At 38.9% G+C, this 7744-nt stretch overlaps 1 non-coding gene across 1 annotated transcript; it reads right to left on the bottom strand.

The window, feature by feature from the left end:
- Positions 1-3743: 3743 nt before the first annotated feature.
- Positions 3744-3870, bottom strand: LOC130031284 (small nucleolar RNA SNORA9). The gene has a single exon (XR_008793632.1). It is a non-coding gene; the product is annotated as a small nucleolar RNA SNORA9 (small nucleolar RNA).
- Between the last annotated feature and the right edge of the window lie 3874 nt (positions 3871-7744).

Here is a 7744-nt window from a genome sequence, read left to right as displayed (position 1 = left end):
AAGGCACTATACAGATTCAATGTGATCCCTATGAAGATAGCCATGAAATTCTTCAAAGAAATGGATCATCAAGCACTCCTAAAATTCATTTGGAGCAACAAATGCTCACGAATAGCTAAAGCAGTTCTTGGGGAAAAGGGTGGGGAGGCATCACCCTCTCCATCCTCAAACTCTACTACAAAGTGGTAAGAATAGTTGTAATAAGTACCAGGAGGTCTGCTCCACGTCTTGGAAGCCGGCAGCACATGCTGGGGGAAAGGGCAGTTCAGACAGAAAAGGAAACACCAAGTAAAGGGTGTTTGGAGGACTCGCTGGGGATGCAAGATGCGTGCTGAAAGGCTGAAAGTAGACTATAGACCGAACACGGTGGCCACTCAATACCTCTATTGCAAACCCCAACACCCTAAAGGAAAGAGAGAGAAAAAGGGAATGCCCTGCCATAGAGGTGGGGTGGGGTGGGGGTGGGGTAGTGGGCAGGCTACTGGGTTCATTGGTGGAGAATGGATGGGCACTAGTGGATGATGGGTACTTGATCATTGTGTAACTGAAACCCAAATACGACAGTTTGTAAGTCTATTTACAAACTAGTTACCATGTAGCTGTACATGGTATCTCACTAATATATATATATATATATATATTATCATTACAACATATAATTATAAATTCAACTCATAAAAATTAAATTTAAAAAATTCAAGGAGATTAATCTTTACAATATAATTAAGGGAAAAGTTTTATAGAAATACGAACTACCTAGTCATGCATGGTGCCCAGTATTTGATTTAACCAGTCATATATAACGTAAAATCTTCTTGAGATGCACATGTCAGTCATTTCTTGGAATTATTTTAAAAAAGGAAATCTATCAAAACAAAAAATAGATTAATTTCTTACATTTCAGATATTTATCATTTTTCTCTAAGAAAGCATCTTTAAATAAACTAGTAACTTGATAAAACAGAACTGAGCTTGAAATTCACTAGAACAAATTAACAGTAGGCACAAACTAGGCAAATTTTCAGCAACTGAGTAGTTTCTCATATTTTATGTGTTTCTAATTTCTCTAAGAGTTTCTTTAAATAAACTACTTCATAAAAAAGAATTGAGCTTAAAAATTCACTAGGACAAATGAATACTAGGCACAAAATGGGCAAAATATCAGGTAGTGCAACAGGCACAATGCTCTCATTGAGCATGTAGCCAGACTTGATCTTCAGCACCCTGATCATCATCAGGACTGAGCCCTGAGCACAGGGACAGGAGTAAGTCCTGAGCACGCCCAGGTGTGGCTTAATCAAAGCCCACCCACAAATGTTTTCCCTCAATTCCCTGTTCTGTCACAATCACATCTCAGGGTTCATTCCCACTGGTGACTGTCAAATACACTTACTTTGCTTCTTCATCCTCCACATGAGGACGATCATCTGGCATTTGTCTTTTTCTTCTCAGCTCACTTATTATAACAGCTTCCAATTCCATCCAAGTTTCAGCCAGGTGAAGCTTTCACCTCTTCTCACAGTTGAGCGGTATTGCACGTGTGTTTGTACAAGCTCTTTATCCACTCATCTCTTGTGGGCACTTGCGTTGTTTCCAGATCCTGGCTGCAGTCAACAATGCAGTGATGAGTACAGGTGTGGAGATGTCCTTCAGGCTGAGCCAAACCAGTCTCTCCAATGAAAAATGAGGTTCCTATCTGGCACACCCCCACTGGCACTTACTCATTTCTGGCTTTGTGTTACACATTTGTGAGTCCCCATGTGAGTGATGTTTTATTTTCACTTTGATTTGCATTTCCCTGATAATCAATGATGACGAATTTCCTTTGCCTCTGGGTCAATTTCACATCTTGAGACCATGTCATTCCTTTCCTTTCCACATTTTTGAATCGGTTTTTCTGATGGAGAGCTTTTTTTTTTTTTTTTTTTTTTTTTTTTTTAGTGAAACACCAAGAGGTACAGTTGTAGATTTACAAATTTTTGTGCTTGGGTTTCGGTCATACCATGATCAAATACCCATCCCTCCACCAGTGCCCATTTTCCACCACCATGGATAATATCCCTCCCCCCATCCTCCCATCCCCCCCGTGCCACTGTGGCAGGGCATTCCCTTTTGTTCTCTCTCTCCTTTTGGGTGTTGTGGTCAGCAAAAGAGGCATTGAGTGGCAAACATATTCAGTCCATTGTCTACTTTCAACATGCATCTCCCCTCCTGGGAGGATCCTCCGAACACCCTCCATTTGGTGCTCCCTTCTCTATCTGAACTGCCCTATCCCCTAGAATACCCGGCTGGCCTCTAAGCTATGGAGTAATCCTCCTGGTGTTGATCTCAGCTATTCTTGGGTATTAATCTCATATTTTGTTATTTTATATCCCCCAGATGAATGCAATCTTTCTATGTCTATCCCTCTCTTTCTGACTCATTTCTCTTAGTATGATACTTTCCATATTGTACCACTTGTATGTAAATTTCATGACTTCATCTTTTCTAAGAGCTACATAGTACTCCATTGTGTAGATGTACCAAAGTTTCTTTAACCAGTCATCTTTTCTTGAGCACTCAGATTTCTTTCAGTTTCTGGCTACTGTAAAGAGTGCTGTAATGAACAAACAAGTGCAGATGTCACTTCGACTATACATTTTTGCCTCTCTGAGATATATTCCCAGGAATGGTATTGCTGGGTCAAATGGGAGCTCAATTTCTAATTTTTTGAGAAGCGTCCATACTGTTTTCCAAAAGGGCTGAACTAGTCGGCATTCCCACCAGCAGTGAAGGAGTGTCCCTTTCTCGCCACATCTGTGGCAGCATCAATTGCTTTTGTTCTTTTGAATGTGGGCCAGTCTCTGAGGTGTCAGATGGTATCTCATTGTGGTTTTGATCTGCATCTCCCTGATGATTAATGATGTAGAGCATTTTCTCATGTGCTTTTTTGCCATTTGGATTTCTTCTTTGAGAAAGTTTCTGTTCATTTCATTGCCCCATTTTTTGATGGGGTTGGATGTTTTCTTCTTGTGGAGTTCAACCAGTACTTTGTATATCCTTGATATCAACCCCTTGTCAGATGTGTATTCGGCGAATATTCTTTCCCATTCTGTAGACTGTCTTTGTATTTTGGTCACTGTTTCTTTGGAGGTGCAGAAGCTTCTTAGTTTAAGAAAGTCCCATTTATCTATCTCTGTTTTCACTTGCTCAGTCAGTGGCGTGGCATCTTTGAAGATACCATTAGCTTCAATGTCATGGAGGGTTTTGCCAACTTTTTCTTCAATGTACCTTATGGTTTCTGGTCTGATGTTGAGGTCTTTAATCCATTTTGATCTTACTTTTGTATATGGTGTTAGGCAGAGTTCTGAGCCCATTTTTTTGCATGTAGTGATGGAGAGCTTTAAGAGCACTTTATGTATCTTACATATTAGTCCTTTATCTTGCATATGGTCTCAAAATCCTTTCAATCAGCAGAATGTCTTTTAATTGTAGGGCACATTGCTCACAGAATGCAGAAGTGTTCTAGTTTGATATAGTTCCGTTTCTGTTTTTATTACCTTTGCCACTTGAGTTCTTACATTTCAGACTTCACTGTGGTCATGATTTTGGAGAGTCTTGCCTATGTTTCCCCAATGGATTTTTCAAGATTCAAGTGCAATATAAAAATTTTAATTTACTTGAGTTGATTTTTGTTTACAGGGTGAAAGAGGGGTCTATTTTTCCCTTATTGCTTCTGTTTTATTCTTTTTCTTATTTTTCACGATTGTCTGAGATTTCTAACACCTTACTCTGAATGGAGCAGGTCAAGATCTCACAACGTTTCATAATTGCAAGCACTGTGGGAAAGCACAGGGTCACTCCAGACCCAAGTATGATGAAGGCTTGCACCTAATTTCATTTTTTTTAATTGTGACTATCTAGTTTTCCCGTAATCATTGGCTAAAGAGGTTTCCTTGCTCCAATTCATGCACTTCTTCATAAATAAATTGCTCATGCATCTGAGGGTTTCTCCCTGACTTCTCAATCCTATGCCATTGAGAAGAGACTTTTTTTCTTCCGCTACCAACCAATTTTGATTGCTAAAGTTTTGTGTCAGAATTTAAAGTCTGGGGACACAATGTCTCCCATTTTTCCTCAAGATTGCTTTGGCTATGTCAGGAGTTTTGTAGCTTAATGCAAATTTTAGAAAAATTTACTCCATGTCCTTGAATAATGCCATGGAAATTTTTTCAGAATTGCTGTTTCTGTAAACTACTTTGAGTTAAGATAGTCATTTTCAAGATGGCAATTATTATGATCCTTAAACCAAGAATATTTTTCTATTACATTAGTTCATTTTAAATTCCTTTCAGAAGTTTTGCAGTTTTCACTAAATAGGTCTTTTACCTCCTTTGTTAAACTAAGGGGTTTCTGTTTTTTACATAATTGCAATCGGGTTTATTTCTATTCTGGATTTGGGTTTTTTTTGTTGTTGTTTGTTTGTTTACATGTAAGAATAAATTAGAATCCTGTGCACTGGTTTTGTAGCCTGCTGCTTTACTATATAAATATATTGTTTTGAGGAGTTTTTCAGAGGAGCCTTTTTGGGTTCCTACATACGAAATTCCTAACAGTGCTTTGTAGGTTTTAATAAGTAAATCTTTCACCTCCTTTCTAAAAATTGATTACACATTACCTAATGTTTTTCATAACTATAAGCAGGATTTTTAAATTAAATCACTCGTTTATCATTGTTTACATATAAAATCACAAAAGATTTTCCTGTTTGCTTTCGTAAGCTGCAACTTTCCTGTAAAGATTTATTGCTTCTAGGAGTGTTTAATGAATGATTGGTTATGCAGTCTTAGGGTTCTTGATATGTCATTTGTAAACAGTGAATTTGATTTCTTTGCCAATTTGAACACAAATTTAAATTTTTTTCTTGCTTAATTTCTGTGGCAGCAGCTATCAGAACTGTATTGAATAATAGTGCTCTCAACATATTGTTACATCCATAACAGCGTTGGGAAGTCAAGCACTAAAGAAACAAATTGTGATTGAAGCCGACTTCAGGTTAACCATGTCACCATAACACTAGAAAATACGTTATCTGTGAAACAAACAAACATAAAACTATAATGTATTTACAGAATAAAATAAGGGATTCACACTGTGCTAACATACACCTACAGAGAACAAAGGCAGTAAGAAAAATACAAAACCCAAGAAAAGTAAGACAGAAATAACATTTTTCCCTTTCTGATATTTGGGCCATTCTCAGTGGTACCTGAGAGTGACTCCCAGTTATTTGCTTGGGGACTTCCTGTGGACCTTTGGGGGCCAAGCAGTGCCAGGGACCTAGCACAGGAGATTCATGGCAAAACATGCTCTCAAGCCATTTGAGTCATTGCTCTGGACAGAGGATTATTTTTTAAGGGCAATACTGACTCTGTCCCCAGTGGCAATTACTTTTAATATAAGTTTACTCTTCCCCATAAAAAAACATAAATGGCCAAATACATTAAAAAAAAAAAAGGCCCTCCCGTTGTTCGTCGATTTGCTCAAGCGGGACCAGTAACGTCTCCATTGGAGATTTTGTTGTTACTGTGTTTGGTATATCGAATACATCACGGGTGGCTTGCCAGGCTCTGCCGTGCAGGCGAGATACTCTCCGCAGCTTGCCGGGCTCTCCGAGAGGGGCAGAGGAATCGAACTCGGGTTGGCCATGTTGGCTGCGTGCAAGGCAAATGCCCTACCGCTGTGCTAAATTTTTAAAAACACACAAAAGCCAGTAACCTACTTTATATTGTCTACAAGAAATTCTCCAGCTCTAGCGACACACAAAGGTCAAAAAAATGGAAAAAGATTTCCCATGATGGGAGAATTATGCTGAAAGTAGACTATAGACCAAACATGATTGCCACTCAATGCCTCTTTTGCAAACCACAGCACCCAAAAGGAGAGAGAGAGAATAAAAGGGAATGCTCTGCCACAAAGACGGGGGGGGGGGGGGGGGGGGAATGGGGCTATGGGGGGATGGGGGGTGGGAAGGATACCAGGACCCATGGCGGTGGAAAATGGGCACTGGTGGAGGGATGGGTATTTGATCATTGTATAATTGAAATCCAAGCACAAAAATTTGTAAGTCTACAACTGTACCTCATGGTGTTTCACTAATAAAAATTAAAAAAAAAAATTCCCATGCAAATAATAGCCAAAAAGGAGCCACAATTGTAACCACAGTAATATTAGACAAACACTTACCAAGAAAAGCCTGTATGAGTGTTTGGATGAGCGCATGCGGCCAAGAGACCTGAGCGTTGGTGCTGGAGAAGTAGGAATCTTTAGAGCAGTGAGTGAATCCACGGAACTGTGAGGTCTGGGAAACGGGTCTGCAGCAGGAAATGAGGCAACCAGGGCATTTGCTCCCCAATGAAATGGGTTCGTGTTTCCACGAACAGCCTTCACCAGGCATAGAAGAGGATGTTATCTGCTTAGATCCCAGTAGAAAAAGCTCCAGAATTTGTGTAATAGCTTAGAAAGGTCAAAGGAGTGAGGAGCTCTCTTAGATCTCCCATCCTGTCCAGCAGCAAAATCCTGCTCTTTTGTTTCCACAGGGCAACCAACAATCACCCTGATACCAAAAGCAGTCAGAGACAGCACAAAAAAGGAAAACTACAAACCAATAGCCCTGAAAAATAAAGATTATATGAACCTATCAATAGGTGCAGGGAACACATTTGACAAAATCCAACATCCATTAATGATTAAAAACGCTCAATAAAAAAATGGAGTTGGAGAAATTTCCCTCAATATAGTTAAAACCATTTAACACAAATCCATAGAAAGCATAGTACTGCATGGAGGAAAACTAAAAGCCTTCCCTTTCAGATGAGGCACAAGAAAAGGATGGGCTTTCTCACAATTTCTATTCAATAATGTACTGGAAGTTCATGCCATAGTAATCAAGCAAGAAGATATTAAGGTAACCAGATAAAAAGTCAAGCTCTCTTGATTTGCAAATTACATGATACTGTACTTAAAAGCTCTGAACACTCTACCTAAAAAAAAGCCCTCCTAGAAACAAGAGAATTGAATGATAAAGCAGAAGGCTAGAGAATAGACACCTCTCAGAGGAAGATAGGTGGATGAGCAGTAGGCAAATAAAAAAATGCTCAGCATCACTTATCAGAGAAATCCAAATCAAGACAACAAGGACACATACCACCTCACACCAGTGAGAATACAATCTGTTCATAGACTAGAAGGATTAACATAGCCAAGATGGCAATAATCCTCCAAAGCATTATACAGATTCAATGAAATTGTATGATTCAATAAATCATTATAGATTCACTTCTTTATGAAAAATGCCCCTTGAATGTTCCTGACATTTATATGGACTGACAAATCCCCACCAAAAATAGCCAAAGAAATCCTAGGGAAAAAGAAAACTGGAAGAATCACTCTGCCCAATCTCAACTATACTGCAAAGCTGTAGTAATTAAAGCAGTGTGGTATTAGAATAACACCACAGACCTTGGTATGTAAAATAATAAACAGACATTAAGACCAGTGAAATCGAACTGAAAACCCAGGAACAGATCCTTAGGTATATGGACAGCTAATCTTGAGTAAATAAGCAAAACATCTTAGGTGGAGCATGAGAACTTCTTCCACAAATGGTGCTGGGAAAACTAGTTGGTCAATGCAAAAAAAAAAAAAAAAGAAATCAGAACCTTTTCTAATACCATGTACAAAAGTCAAATCAAAATGGTTAAGT

This window comes from Sorex fumeus, unplaced genomic scaffold, assembly GCF_029834395.1.
Source record: "Sorex fumeus unplaced genomic scaffold, SorFum_2.1 ptg000046l, whole genome shotgun sequence".
NCBI classification, from domain to species: Eukaryota; Metazoa; Chordata; class Mammalia; order Eulipotyphla; family Soricidae; genus Sorex; species Sorex fumeus.
This window is presented reverse-complemented; position numbering and strand designations above follow the sequence as displayed.